Genomic DNA, 16,296 nt, shown 5'->3' with positions numbered 1-16,296 from the left:
TGAGCCAGCACCTTGACGGGCAGCTTCTCTCTTTCTTTCTTTTCTTGTTCTTTTTTTTTTTTTTTTTTTTTTGAGCTCTCCTGGATTCACTTTGTAGACCTGGCTGGCCTCAAACTCACAAAGATCTATGTGCCTATGCCTCCCAGGTGCTGGGATTACAGACATGTGCCACCATGCCCCGCATCTGGGACAGTTTCTTCCTGATGTCCACAAACAATGAACTATTAGCTCATTATAAAATATATTTAAGTATAGGAGATCAAATGTGCCTTTCCTTTTTTTTTTTTAAGATTTATTTATTGTGTACATAGGGGCTCTATCTGCATATATGCATGCCAGCCAGTAGAGGGCGTTAGACCACACTGTCGATGGTTTTGAGCCACCATGTGTTTGTTGGGAATTGAACTCAGGACTTCTGGAAGAGCAGCCGAAGTTCTCAACCTCTGAGCCTTCTCTCCAGCCTGTGCCTTTCCTTTCTGACTAGGGTTGTGTTTGTTTTTGAGAGAGAAGAGGTGCTTGTGGTGAGGATGACTGACGTCATGAAGTAGCTGCAGAGCAAGACAACTGTGGGAGAAGACACAGATCAGATGCACTACATTCTTCTTTCCACAAGGTGGCGCCACACACCAGGTAATACACATCCTCATTTCTTCAGGTGACACGCGTGACCACCTTTGGCCAGAAGAGGTCGCAGCAACACCACTTTTTGGTTTCTACTACCACACCTTACAAAGTGAAGTGTTCTGGTTAGATGGAGAAAAATAGTGTTTTATTTCCTGTCACTAGTGTGAATTACGAGTTGGCAAGGAGCCTTGTTCTATCATATAATATTATATTGAAGGTTTTTGTTGTTAGTTACTAATATAAGAGTATGAGACTAAAAGAGCCAGAGGCAAATCATTTTTATGTGCAGATAGTATAATATTTATGAAAGTACCAAGATCATTGAAAATGACATTATCAACATAAATAAAAAATTTCAAGCTGACTGACCATTAATTACTATACATAAATTTTGTAGAAAAAAATCAAAGCAAAAGCATATATTAATGAGTATGGAACAAAAAGACTGCAAGTACTCTTTATTTTTAAATTTTATTTTCGTTATATTCTGTCTGTGTGTTTCTACATTTTTTTTACAAATATGTAAAAGTATGAATGCCTGTATGACATGAACAAAGTAAAAATGTCCTGAGGGATTAAAAGAAATAAAAGAGGAGAAGAGAAAAGGGAGAATAACAGCATTGTGTGGTGGGTTGGGAACATGCTGAACATATAGTACATACTTACATAAAGTTACACACACACACACACACACACACACGCTTGCGCGGCGGGGAACAGAAAAATTGCTCTGTGTGTGTGTGTGTGTGTCTCTGTGTACCAAACAAAGGGCTTTGCTCGTATTTATTGACCATCACAGGAAGCATCACATGGGCAAGGACTGAGCAATACTTTAATGAAATCTTTAACAGAGTTTTAGAAGATATTAAGTCACTGACACCAATTGATTCCAACTGACTCAGAGACCAAAAATTACTTAAAACAGCATTGTTTATCAAGTAATACCTGAATGCTGTATTCAGTATTTATGGTGAATATTCATTTATAAAATTTTCAACCTAGCAAATTATTATTAGAACACATATGCATTATCCTTTGTCAGAACATGGAAAAGTACTGTGGTTTGAATAAAGTTGGGATCCTAAATGCTCATATAATTGAATGTTTGGTGTCTGGTTGGTGGAACTATTGGGAAAAGACTTGTAGATGTGGTCTCCTCCCCCAGGAGGTGTGTCACCACCATGGGTAAGCTTTAAGGTTTCAGAAGGCCACACCATTCCACACCGCCCCATGCCCCACCCCCCCCAGCCACCATGTGCTCTCAGCTACTGCTCCAGCATCATGCCTACCTGACTGCAGCTGTGCTCCATGCCAGGAGGGTTGTTTTAGGGTTTCTATTCTTTCTAATGAAACACCATGATCAAAGAGAAAGTTGGCGAGGAAAGGGTTTATTTGGCGTACACTTCCACATCACTGTTCATCATCAAAGGAGGTCAGGGCAGGAACTCCAGCAGGGCTGGAACCCTGAGGCAGGAGCTGGTGCAGAGGCCACATCACTGTTCATCAACAAAGGAAGTCAGGGCAGGAACTCCAGCAGGGCTGGAATCCTGAGGCAGGAGCTGGTGCAGAGGCCACATCACTGTTCATCATCAAAGGAAGTCAGGGCAGGAACTCCAGCAGGGCTGGAATCCTGAGGCAGGAGCTGGTGCAGAGGCCACATCACTGTTCATCATCAAAGGAAGTCAGGGCAGGAACTCCAGCAGGGCTGGAATCCTGAGGCAGGAGCTGGTGCAGAGGCCACATCACTGTTCATCATCAAAGGAGATCAGGGCAGGAACTCCAGCAGGGCTGGAATCCTGAGGCAGGAGCTGGTGCAGAGGCCACATCACTGTTCATCATCAAAGGAAGCCAGGGCAGGAACTCCAGCAGGGCTGGAATCCTGAGGCAGGAGCTGATGCAGAGGCCACATCACTGTTCATCATCAAAGGAAGTCAGGGCAGGAACTCCAGCAGGGCTGGAACCCTGAGGCAGGAGCTGATGCAGAGGCCACATCACTGTTCATCATCAAAGGAGGTCAGGGCAGGAACTCTAGCAGGGCTGGAACCCTGAGGCAGGAGCTGGTGCAGAGGCCACATCACTGTTCATCATCAAAGGAGGTCAGGGCAGGAACTCCAGCAGGGCTGGAATCCTGAGGCAGGAGCTGGTGCAGAGGCCATGGAGGGTGCTGCTTACTGACTTTTCCCTCGTGGCTTGCTCAGCCTGCTTCTTATAGAACCCAGAACCAGCCCAGGCATGACACCCCCAAATGGGCTGGGCCCTCCTCATCAATCATCAATTAATCACCTGCTCTCAGATGACTTGAGCTTGTGTTATGTTGACACGGTCATGGACTCAACCCTTGAAACTGTAAGAAGCCTCCATTACACGCTCTCTTCTCTAAGCTGCCTTGGTCAGGGTGCTTTTTCACAGCAGGAGAAGAGTAGCTAAATCAAGCACATGATCTAATATTATAGCCGTGTGTTAGGGTCACAGATGTTTATTACATGGAAAGGCCAGGGCAAGTAAGTTTGCTTGTTACACAGCTCTCTTTCTCTCATTTTAAATGATTTATTCTTTTATGTATATGAGTGCTCTGTCTGCATGTACACCTGTAGGCCAGAAAAGGGAATCAGATCCCAGTATAGTTGGTTGTGAGCCACCATGTTGCTGGGGAACTAACTCAGAACCTCTGGAAGAGCAGACAGTGCTCTCAACTGCTGAGCCATCTACCCAGTCCCTACATTGTTTTCTTAAAGGCAGATTAAATAAATAGGCTGAGTACCCAGTAGAATAGCAGTCTTAGATGATATCAGTGCACTTTATTAGCTTTGGCTGTGAGGTCCAGCAAAAGTTTCAGTTCCAGTCTCTTCAAAAGTAAAAGATGTTTCTGTCATAACACACTGACACCGTACACTAGACACAGAGTTTTAAGTGTAGTCACCTGCCACTTCAGCACACTCTCATTAAGGATGGACTCACTCCCATGTCTTAGGCAGTCTCATAGAACCACAGAGGAATTTAAAATTCATACCATTTGGTGACACTGTACAGGTCTTACAGCCTTAAAAAATGCATCTGAGTACGTGATGCCTGCTGTACAAGAGGAGAGCCCATTATCCAACTCCCAGACTCTAGTCTGTGAACCAGTGTGCCTGCTATGAGCAGCAGCTATGGACATTCAGGCATCTCTTTCTGGACTGTGTCTTCTGGAAGCTGCTGGCCTTGCTGAGGGCCTCACATGCTGTAGATTCACAAATAAGTTTACAGGCTCGGGGCTCCCCATTAGCCCCCTCAGACAAGCAGGAATACTTTAACCTACTGAAGATCTCTGCAAAAAGGCCTGTCTACAGATCAAAGAGCCTCCTTTTCGACCCACACCCCCTGCAGTGTTTTACTAGAAGCCACTTTTACAACCCTGGCTGTAGGAAAATTGTGGTCAGTTTAAGTTTTCCTCCTTAGCAGCAGTGCAGCCCATCACTAGAGAAGGAATCCTAGGCTCCCTCCCCTCTTTCTTCTTGCAGTCCTATGAGCTGCCTGAGCCACCAGCTGGGTGACCAGTGAAGGGGATTCCGCATCCAGTTCAAGATTCCATTCTGGACCTTGCCAGAGCAAAGACAGACACTGACAGGCATGGGATGGAGGGAGCTGAGGGTGCTCACAGACAGAAAGCAGGTTTTCATCAGGATTTCCTTCTTTACTACCCTAGGAATACAGGCAGGGGTGGGTGGGGTTACAATGATGGCAGGAGGCCACAGCAGGTCTGATAGAGAGCTAGGGATGAGACTGAGGGATTGGACTTTGTGGGAAAGATGAAGATCTGCCATTAGCCTATTTATTCCCCCAATCTGAGTGGTCTGTGGGTTCCCACAGAGTGCCTGCTAGGATTGGGACCTGGGAGAAAGCAGCGGGCGGGAGGAAGGAAGCTCACAGACTATGTGATCCACTGGAGATGGAGAGAGAGAGGGGAAAGAAGGCTGCAGTGGGTGTTGTGCCGCAGCCCTGGGGCAAGCCTGGGGGTTAGACTAGTGAACTTCAGTCTTCTGTCCCTGAACTGGGATCTATACATCCGAGAATTTGGTCCAGGTTAGTAAGAGCAATTGGATCAAAAGGAGCAGAGAAAATTCCTAGTGAAGGTTTTCAGCTTTAGAAGAAATTAAAGAATTAATAGTGATAGATAAAGGTAGGAGACTCAACTACATTCCTTTTTTAGTGGATAAACCCCTTGTCTCAATTACCTAGATTTTTATATGAACACCAAAGAAAGTATATATTATTTTAATACTCTGTAATACTAATAAGATCTGACCAGAGCAAAACATGACTTGTTATAGAATTTTCCTGAGAGATAAAGTAGAAACACAGACCTTTACATGTGTTTTAAGGAGACTCTAAGAATGGCTTGTTCCTAAGGGGTCGTCTTTTCTGATGAGCCCTCCAGCTCAGGCCCTTTATCTGGAATCTTGTTGGATAACAGACTGTTTTAGTCGCATCTTCTGTGATGAGAAGATGTGCAATCTGAAACAAATGTTGCAGTACAGCTCTATGGCAAAAATTAAAAAGAATTACGGGGATGAGAATTTTCCAGGTGATACTATTTAAGCCAAAGAAATTCTCTTGGTGCCTGTCTCTGCATCCCGAGTACTGGGATCAAAGGCATGCGCCACCACACCCAGACAGTCAGCAGCTCTGGGGAAGCATCACTCATGTGTCATGATGTTGAACCTGTTCATACTCACCATTTGGGTCAATAAGAAATGATGCTACTCTTGTCTTACTAGTGGTTTTGCCCAGTACTTCCATTCCAACATCTGTGATCCAAATTATTCATCAGCCCCAATGTGGTCTTTCTACTTTTTTTGTCTGTTGTCATTTAGAAATTGGTGTTGATATTAGAAACTTTATGAATCACTAGGTAAACTGCAAGAGTTAAAACATGTACATGAATGATGACAATTTACATTTCACAACTATCAAGATATTTTATTTAAAAAAAAAAAGGAATAGCTAGCACATTGTGTTAGCATACTGTGCCCAGTCTGCCTAGCAACCTATGATGTCATTACCTGCCTGCCAATAGGTATGCCCCTGCTCAGGATTATATAAAAGTACAAACCTCTTACCTCCCTCTTTTGTTCCTTTCTCCTCTCTTGCTGTCTTTATTTCTCTATCTCTCTTTCTGTCTCTTTCTCTCTGGGATACCCTTCCCCTATGATAAGCTTCTCCATGTCATATCTGTTGTGTGGCTTACAGTCCATATTTAAAACATTGTAGAAACTTAACAGTTCTGAACTCTGATCTCTTCAGGAACTAATGTTGAGTGCACAATCAGGATATCTGTGTGCTCGCTGTTTTCTAAAGTCTCACTACTTTTCTGACATACACCAGTCAATGGAAATCATCAGTTAGGGACAAGGGGATCTTTTTTTCTGAGTCATTTTCTCCTCATGTGCAGTTGCCTGGAGGGATTTTTCTCCTCAGTTCTGAGATGCCTGCAGCACAGCAAAGGGAAGAGGCTGCATAAGGCAATGTGTTCTTCAGAGTGTTCAGGTTGAAGAACAGTCCCTCAAACACTCAAGGAGCACAGAAAAGGCTGCAGAAGCCTTTGTCAATTGTCTTTTGTCTTGGGAGAAAGGAAACACACACCTGCCTCTGTCAACACTGCCTTTTCTTTTGCTCCCCATCTCTCCAGCAAAGGCAAAACAAAGCGGGATGGAGAAGCTAAGCCCCCGTGAAAACCTACCTTGACCTGAGGTGAGACCCTCACTCCCAGGACAGGAATGCTAACTGAGAAGTGTAGCTGGTTAAAGGAGTAGAGGCCAGCAGGGGAGAAAAGCTGGAGATGAGGCTCAGTGACACCTGCTGTGTTTGTATCATGTAATTCCCAGGTACCCAGCAGGTGTTGGAAGAGATGCGGCTTTGACATTCTCTGGTGCAAGGTCTCAGGCTAATTTAGTGCTCAGTGCCTGTATCTGGGGTCTCTAGGCTGGAAGATCTTTAACCCTAGCTAGAAAGAGGACAGGGTCTCTCCATTTAAATTGTTTAGTGGGCCATGATCAGAATAGAAGCCCCTTCCCATGTTTCCCATGTCTTCAGGGATTGGCCATGCTGGTCTGTTACCAATTAGAAAGGTCAGCGGGAGCCCTGGTGTAGAGAACAAGTAAAACAAAGAGGTGAAAATGTAGTAAAGCAAACAAAAACATGTATGTTGGTAGCGGTAAGTGCAACAGTGCACTTGCTGTGATAAGAAATGACGTTAAGTTGTCCACCTGAGCGTAACAATAAGCATAATACAAAATGAGTGACATAATCCAATACCTCATTGGCTAAAAGGAGCCATGATTCCTCCCCACATAGATAGGGTATATAAGCGGAGAACAAGGCCACTTCCGGCTGGCCGTGATGTTTACAAACTAAGACCACTCCACTGTGCTGACCCCAAATCCAAAGACCCATCAGAGACCAGACTAGACTGGGGCCCTGACCGAGAAGAGGAAGCACACCGTGAACCACTCAGCGCACCGGGACAGATGGCGAGTCTGACCTGTGAAGCCATCCATCAGGCAACAGCTGTACTCAGCCGACCAGGAGAGGTATTGGGATGTCTGCGTGAAGTGCAATGAGTGAGTGACTAATAAAGCATCTGGAAAATCTCGATACTCATTTCCTTGAGGTTCTTCCTTCCCTCGACTCACTACATCTGGTTAAATAAGTCTAGCAACAGGTTTCCGTTTCTATTAGTTCAGAGCAGGCCCAGGGCACCATTTTCTGGGGCAGCCAACCAGAGATGATGTAGCACAGGCTCTCTAGCCTAATGATTACCTAACACCACCCCTCAGGGACACCCCTAAAAGCCTTTAAAAACAGTCTACAAGTTCACGGGGTGGGGGGATCCCTCCTGTATGAGCAGTGACCCCAGCTTGTTGGATCCTACAGAATAAACGTTGTTTGTTGTTTGTATACTATTTGAGTCTGGGGTCTTTTCTTCAGCGCGTTCGGACCCTGACATTTGGTTCCCTGACCGGGATGTGGTGAAGCCTCTTCCTCAGCTAGTGGAACTTTTTTATTGAGATCTTTAGCATCAGGACACAGTGTGACAGAGGGGCTTCTTCCCTCTACTCAGAAGACTGGAAGTATATGATTTTAGTACAATGAGAGACATTTTAAGCAGAAGGTAATCAAAGGAAATTAAAATTTTTGACCTTGGAACTATGATAGGATCATATAGTGGAATATTTTAACACAGTTAGAATAATAAATTAGAGCTCCATTGACCAGTGTCAACACTCTCAACAGTTAATAGAATAATAGCATAGCAACAGGAAGAAATAAAACATCTTTTTAGACATATAAACTTTCATAACTTGCATTTATCATCTTAAAACACTTTCTTAGACCTTCTAACTTTCTTAACTTGCACGTATCAACCTTAAAACATCTTCTTGGACCATCCAATATTCATAAAACACCTTAGGCCTCCTAAGATTCATAAAATACCTTTATGGGAGCCTTAAGACATAGGTGAAATTGCTGTAAGTCGTCACTGTCCTTTGGCTAAAAACATGGTAAAAAGAAGTCTGGTAACAAGGTGGACTTTATCTAGACCTGACAGTTAAAGCTTGGTCTCCTGCGTATGAAGAGGGCTGGGAAGTTAGCTGAAGCCTGTTTGTCTTCAAGCTGAGGTCTGTGAGTAAAGCAAATATGTTTGCCCTTTTAAATAAGAGATCTAGTATCCAGTAGTTTTAACTAGCTAATAAGTTGACCAATGAACTAACATGGTAGATTACTTTGGGATAAGCAGCCAATTCTATGTTTTTTTGCTATCAAGCTAATATCATCTTTGCTGTCAATGTGATCAGAGTCCTGAGAACTTTGTAATCTAAAGGAATCTGAGTATTAATAAAAATGACAGAGATGACTAGTTAGTCATAGTCATCAGTAAATACACATTTGTCCCAGTTGTCCTCTCTGGCAGCATGGCACCATGGGTAGAGACAGTCTGGTATCAGGCACAAAGGACAAGAGGATGTTTCTGTGGAAGACGAACATGTAAGAGACTGACCTCACCATGTTTCAGCAATGTGAGACAATGACTGTCCAGTTTGAGCCCTAAGAGAAGGTGAAACACTGGGAGCAGTTTTACTCACTGGTCTGTATATCACAATCCAGGGTTGAAGACACCTGCCATTGTGCCCAAATCTTCTGGAACTTTGGGGAAGTGCTGGTATGATCTGAGAATCTCTGTTTTTCATAATAAGTTTACACATGTTAAATGCCATATTCAGCAGATCTCTGACAAGTTTCAGGGTTAGCAAATTTGAGTTACGTGAGCTTTGTATCTAGTTATCTGCTCTAAACTATACTTTGTAAACATAAAATAGAATTTTATGATCTCATTATGTGTTTGACCTTGAAAGTAAAATTAATCTCATTGGTTCTTAGCATGACTAAAAATACATTTTGAATATGTTAAAGGACTTCATCATTTATAAGACCTTAATAATTAAAGACTAGGATTTTAGGTTTTATTCATATTAAGATGGAGCCTTAAAACCATAAACATAGGGGGCTGGAAAGATGGCTCAATGGTTAAGAGGACTGTCTGCTCTTCCAAAAGACCTGGGTTCAATTCTCAGCCACGACATGGCAGCTCACAACTGTCTGTAATTCCAGTTCCAATGGCTCTGACACGCTCGGACCAATGCACATAAAATAAAATAAAATAAAATAAAATAAAATATTAAAAAAAACTTAAGCACGGTACATAAAAAGAGAGTAGAACAGTTTCTTGTATGAATAATCACATCACATTTATAAGGTTAAATATGCTTTTTTTCCTATTTACTTTTTATTCATAATCATAAACTTAACTCTGCAATCCAGCTAAACTTGGAGAGGAATGAGGACAATATGGAACCTAAAGAACTTCAGCAATAGCAGAGATTACAGAGTACTGCAAGCAGATGAGGTGGGGGGCTCTCCTGAGCTACAGAAGGAATGGTGTTATGGGTAGGATGCCCGCAAGTCAGAAGAATTACAGTTGTCCACAGTCTGGAATGGTGACCTTCTTGCTGTTCTTGCCATTCCTGGATCCAAAGCACTCCATGGCTTCGATGATGCTCACTCCTTCTTTCCCCTTCCCAGAGACCACATGCTTGCCACCAGCCACCCAGTCTTGGCAGTGCAGATAAAACTGGGAACTGCCGGGCATAGTGGCCCATACCTTTATTCCCAGAACTGGGGAGGCAGAGGCAGGTGGGTCTCTATAAGTCCGAGACCAGCCTGGTCTACAAAGTGAGTCCAGGACAGCCAACCAAGGCTACACAGAGAAACCCTGTCTCAGAAAATCAATAAAATACAATAAAATAAAACAAACAAACAAACAAAAAACAGGGAACCACTTGTGTTTGGTCCAGTGTGTGCCATGGACAAGATGCCAGGACCTGTATGCTTCGGGATGAAGAATTCATCCTCAAATTTCTCCCTATAGATGGACCTGCCACCAGAACCATTATGGTGAAGTCACTACCCTGGCACATGAATCCTGGAATAATTCTGTGAGAGGAAGAACCTTTATATCCAAATCCTTTCTCTCCAGTGCTCAGAGCACGAAAGTTTTCTGCTGTCCTTGGAACTTTGTCTGCAAAAAGCTCAAAGGAGATGCAACCCAAGGGCTCACCATCAACCACAGTGTTGAAGAACACGGTGGGGTTGACCACAGCTACAGCAAGCAGCGACAGGGGACAGTGGTGTCTGCAAAGCCAGCTAAACAAGTTTTAAGGCAGTGATTTTTAGGATTCGAGTATGAAGGTAGAGCATAACAATCTAGTTTTAGCATTGTAAACAAATCACCTGCGTGCCATGCTGGGTCACAGGAGAAAGCGGAGCCTGAAGTCAGGGCAGGGATGGGTTCAGACAGGAATGAATGGAGACGCAGAGTGAAGTTTGGAACAGAAGGAAATTGTGGTGGGAAGTGTGTAAGAATGAGATTGGTAGAAAGGATTCCACACTTAGAACAAATCTGGAAGAGTTCTTCCAGCATGGGCCACCAATTCTATGTTTAAAAATAAGAAAATAAGATAAGAAGAAATAAGATGCCAGGCAAAATATATTAGATGAGGAATTTATTAAATGAACATGGAGAGAGAAGGAATGGGGGAAGGGGTACCCCAGAGAGAGAGAAAGAGAGAGAGAGAGAGGGTGGAGAGGTGGGTCTTTCCTTTTATATATTGGTCAGGGCCACACAATGGCAGCTAGGCAATGACATCACAGCTAGGCAGACTGAGGCAGACTCCTAACATACACCACACCTAAGTAGGACTTAACAGTGAATAACAGATGATTAGTAGAAGACAACAGATGGTTTAATTAAATGCTTTGCACATTCTGGATCAAAACTGGGTAGTATCAGCAAGCAAATCATTGCTGAGGGAATTGCAAACAATTTAGGACTCATGCTAGTCTGAGACACAGGGAATTATAACACCAAGAAAGTAAAACGGAAAAGGCAGGAAGACTCGTTTATATTGTTTGTGTCATTTACAGTCAATGCAGATTACTAGTGACTTAAGGGAAACTTCTGTAAATTGTAAATTACGTATGTCATATCATGGACAAATTCTATTTTAATAAATAACTTTTTTTAGAAACTGGGTCATACTGGGAAAATGTTGTGTTCCATAATGATATGCAATATGAAGTTCAGGAAAGTTCCCAGCACTTATATTTAGACATCTTGATGCTGAAGGAGCTTCAACTTAATGGCTGTCATTTTATTATGGACTGTTGAAGATAATTGAGATGTGCAGATTGTCAGTTGCCTCATGAATGGTTCTGTTCTTTTTTTTTTTTTTTTTTTTTGAGACAGGGTTTCTCTGTGTAGCCTTGGCTGTCCTGGACTCAATTTGTAGACCAGGCTGGCCTTGAACTCACAGAGATCCACCTGCCTCTGTCTCCCGAGTGCTGGGATTAAAGGCGCGTGCCACCACGCCCGGCTTTTGAATGGTTATATTCTTAAGTATCCTTGACTGTGCTTATGTTCATGATTGATTGCCACATGGGCTTTATTTGGCCTTCTGTGTTTGTTTCAAAATTAAACAAAAGATGAGAAGCAGAGTAACTAGAAAAGAAAGAGGTTAGGGAAATGGCATATTTGAGATATATTGGATTAAATTTATTTCAGTTCAATAATATAGTCCATGAAATATGTTTGTCTGATGTGTATGTAATATTGGTTCAATAGAGTATCTAGTCTATTATTATTGTGTTTTTAAGATTGATACTATATTTTTAATTTTCAAAAATTAAACTATAACTACATTGTTCTCCCATTAACCTTTCCTCCCTACAACTTCTACTTTGCCCACCTCCAAGGACCTCATTATCTTTAGGTGTTTTTCCTTTTGCATCTGTACCAAATATAAAGTGTTTGTGCAGTTTAATAAAAGACAACAGCTGTGAAGAACTAGGCTACACAATGACTGTGGCCTATAATGTGTATAACTTCATTCCTAACCCTATAGATTTAAGAAAATGATGGATAATACACACTCACAGCCCAGTGGCAGAGGTGGCTCTGGAGAGTCTCTAAGAAGAGAAGGACAAGGACATCTCCAGCATTAGAGATAAATTGTGTATGCCTAAAATGACATTTTGTTCCTTCCTCAAGTAGCAGCAATGTCCCTGCTTCTGAGTAGGACAGTGACTTTGCTCATTGCAAGAAGAGCTTAGCATTAGAACTGAAATAAAGCTCCACCTAAATATGAGGCAGGTGTCTGAAGAGCAGTTTCAGCTTAGAGGTTAGCAATGTGAAGAGCAGTAAAGAAAGAAGACAAAAGGTTGCAAGGTGACTGAGTGGTGTCCTTACTTGAGATTAATACATCTCCTTGGTACATGGTGCAGTTACTGATCTAGTAAATGCCTTTTTCTCAGTACCTGTCCATGAGCACTATCAGAAGCTTTTAGTTGGCACTGCCAGAAGTAGACATTTACAGTTTTACCTCAAGGATATATTATCTCTCCAACCCTGTGTCATAACTTAGAAGGGATCTTGATCATCTGTGTCTTCCGTGATATATCATATTAGTGCACTGTATTGATGACATTATGACAAATGGGCCAAATGAGCAGGAGGTAATAACCATTTTAGACTTATTGGCAACATATGACTATCAAAGGATGGGAAATAAATCCAATCAAAATTCAAGGGCCTTCTAACTCGGTGAAATTCTTAGGAGTCCAGTGATGTGGGCTTCAGAGACATTACTTTCAAGAGGAAGGAAAAATCAGTGCACTTGGCCCATCCAACCACCAAGAAAGAAGTACACTGTTCAGAGGGCCTATTTGGATTCTGGAGACAGCACATTCCTCATCAGGTGTGTTACTCTGACCAATATGTCAGATGACTCAAAAGCTCCTAGTTTGGGGGCAAGTGATGTCTTGCAATAGGAGAAGGCTGCTCTACCAGTTGCATCATATGATCCAGCAGATCTGATGGCACTAGAGGTGTCAGTGCCACACAGGAATGCTGTTTGGAGCTTTGGCAGGCCCTTGTGGGGAACCACAGAAGGCACTTTTGGGATTTTTTAGCAAGGCTCTACCGCCATCTATGTCCAACTATTTTCCCTTTTAAAAACAGCTCTTGGCCTGCTACACTACCTCAGAGGAAATTCAACTTTCAACAGTGGGACAGCAAGTTACCATGTGGCCTGAGCTGCCCATCATGAGTTGAGTGCTATCTAACCCACCCAGTCATAAAGTAGGACACACACAGCAGCAACCTATTATCAAATGAAAGTGCTATAGATATGATAGAGTCTGAGTATGTCCTGAGGGCACAAGAAAGTTACATGAAAAAGGTGACCAAAAACCTATGGTTTCTACTCCTGTACAATGCCCTCTGATGCCGAGTATGCACCTAGAGCCTCATGAGGTGTACCCTATCATCAGATGGCAAAGGAAGAAAAGACTATGACATGGTTTACTGAAGGTTCTGGATGTCGTGCAGGCACCATCCAGAAGTGCACAATTGCAGTGAGAAAGTGTAAAATTATGAAATATAAGATGCTTGTTTGCGTGCCCAACCTTGCTTGCCTAGAACCTAAACTTCAGACCCCAGAGGTTTTTCCCAGTTCTCAGAACTGCTAACCTCAAGAGTTCTTCCCTAGTTCCCAGAATAGTTACAGGCAAGTTCCAAATATCAGATGTCCCCATATGTTTTCTAGTAACCGCTCTAGGGACCCACACCCAAGTCCCCACAAGAGGTTTCCCAATGCCAGATGTCCTAATGTCCATATGGTTTAACTTGATAAGCAACCCCACCTGCTTTGCAGTTTTTGCTTTTAAAACTAGCCTGTACCAGCTGCTCGGGGTCCTTCGCCTCTCGAGTGGTGAGGGACCCTGACGTGTCAGAAATAAATCTTTGCTTTTGCATAAGTGCGTTGTGTGTTTCAAGTGTTCTCTCGCGGCGACCCTCTTCCCGAGTTGGGCATTAGGGTCCAACAGCAGCATTACTATTTTTTCTGGGACAAGCCTGAAAGACACCATCAAAGAGAAATCTTCACAGAGGGCAGAACTTCATATAATACACATGATCATACATTTTGTTTGGAAGAAGAAATGTCTAGATGTGTGATTCTTCACTGATTCCAGAGCTGAAACCAACACATTGGCTTGATTGTCGGGGTCTCAGAAAGAGAATGACTGGAAAATTGTTGAGAAAGACATACAGGGAAGAAATATGTAGATACATTTCTCCAAATGTTTAAAGGATGTAAAGATATTTATGTCACATGTAAATGCTCATAAAATGGTGACTTCAGCTGAAGAAGAATTCAATAATGAAATAGAATGATTGATTCTGTGAACAGTCAGCCTCATTCCCCAGACATTCCTGTCATTTTCCAATGGGCCCATGAACAAAGTGGCCATAATGGCAAATGTTTACATAGTACCTCTCATGCACATAATTGCTTCTGCCAAAACCACCACCCATGGATGTGCAGAGTGCCTTATCCACTGCAACAGTATTCCACGCAGTGTTGCTTCTGACCAAGGAACTCGCTTCAAAACAGAGAAATGAGGCAGTGGGACCACTATCATAGATTCTACTGGTATTGCTATGTCCTTTGTCACCCTGAAGCAGCTAACCTCATAGAAAGATGGAATGTTCTTTGAAAATACCATCGCAGAGCAAATTAGGTGACAGGCAGCCGGAGAGCTGGAGGCTGAAGAGTCTCCAGAAGGCTGTGTATCCTTTGAGTCAGCATCCAATATATGGTATGGTTTGTCTCATAACCAGGATCCATGGGTCCAGGATTCAAGGGGTGGAAAAGGGAATTGGTTTAATCGTTATACCACTGGTGACCCCTTAGGGAATGCTTTGCTTTCTCTTCCTGTGACCTTAAGCTCTGCTGGCCAGCAAGTTTTAGTTCTAGAGAGGTGAGTGCCCCAACCGGGAGCTAAAACAAGCGTTCTGTTGAACAAGAACCTCAGACTTTCCCCTGGGCAATTTGGACATCTAATGTCCTTAAAACAATAGGATAAGAAAGGAATAATAGGATTGGGAAGAGTGATGGGTTCAGATTACCACGGGGACATTCTATTGCTTCTCCTAATGGAGGTAAGAAAGCTTATGTATGCCTGGATCACAGGAGACGGTTTTTGCAGTACTTTTCAACCTCCCTAATGCTGGGACCCTTTAATACACTTCTTCAGGTTGTGTTGATCCTCAAGCATAAAATTATTTTCACTGCTACTTCGTAAGTGCAATATTGCTATTGTTATGAGTTGTCGTGTAAATATCTGAAATGCAGATGGTTTTAGGCAATTCCTGTGACAGGGTCCTTAGATCCCCAAAGGGTTTGGAACCCATAAGTTGAGAACCAGTGATTTAGTGAATTCCTTGCTACTAGAATGCCTTGTGATTAAAGGCAGTGGGAGCCTACAACAGCTTAATCCAGGTGGGATGACAAAGGGCACAGACCTCTCAGGAATGAACATATGACTCACTCCTCTATGAAAAACACCAAGATCTGCTGAGGTTACGGCCAAGGGTGGAGGAAATACAAAAAGGATATTAGAGGAAGGTAGTTACAGATACTAGCTAAATCTATATGACCAATTGCAGAAAGGAGTTTTATAAGTGATATGAGTGTTCCTGTTATATTTTGTTAACAATGTGTTTGTACAGATATTTGTGCTTTCTTTCCTTAATTTCTCCTTCATGTGATGTAAATTAAGTAAGATAATATTAATGGTTATCATATTTAAATTTGAGATACTAAAAGAATGTCCCTCAAGGACATTGGAACCTATTCTAACATTATAATGGGTTTACTGTTGTACGAAAGATACGTATTTCACATTAGGCATAATTAGGGTCTGGTCTAGTATATAACGTGTGTGCCTTGGACTTGGAATAGTTAGTTACATCATAGTTAGGCATTATTATGGCCTGGTTATTGTTTTCATTGGGAAATTAATCATGGCATTAAAAGATAGACTGTGTGTCAAGTTGACCTGGAGTGGAATTGTGATGGTGTGATGGCTCTTTTTAGTTGTCAACATTATTATATCTGGAATTAACTATAACCTGAAAATGGAGGGACACACCTGAGAGGGCTTACCCGCCCCCTTAATTTGAAGTGCAGAGATCTACATGTAATCCAGAACTTGGAGGTAGGAAGAAATGCCCTT

The 16,296-nt window shown here is 42.5% G+C and overlaps 1 long non-coding RNA gene and 1 pseudogene across 2 annotated transcripts; one reads left to right on the top strand and one right to left on the bottom strand.

Annotated features, from left to right (window-relative positions):
* The first annotated feature begins 393 nt into the window (after positions 1-393).
* On the top strand, positions 394-7,162 carry LOC311586698. Its single transcript, XR_014775626.1, has 3 exons — positions 394-630; positions 6,293-6,354; positions 6,958-7,162. It is a non-coding gene; the product is annotated as an uncharacterized lncRNA (long non-coding RNA).
* A 2,472-nt stretch (positions 7,163-9,634) lies between these two features.
* On the bottom strand, positions 9,635-12,542 carry LOC311587153 (peptidyl-prolyl cis-trans isomerase A-like; annotated as a pseudogene). Its single transcript has 3 exons — positions 12,535-12,542; positions 9,992-10,365; positions 9,635-9,793 (listed from the first exon to the last, which is right to left on the bottom strand). The product of its transcript is annotated as a peptidyl-prolyl cis-trans isomerase A-like (transcript).
* Positions 12,543-16,296: the final 3,754 nt, after the last annotated feature.

This window comes from Acomys minous, assembly GCF_964271855.1.
Source record: "Acomys minous genome assembly, chromosome: 16".
Taxonomy (NCBI): Eukaryota; Metazoa; Chordata; class Mammalia; order Rodentia; family Muridae; genus Acomys; species Acomys minous.
The sequence above is the reverse complement of the archived record's forward strand: the minus strand, read 5'-3'. Positions and strand labels throughout refer to the sequence as shown.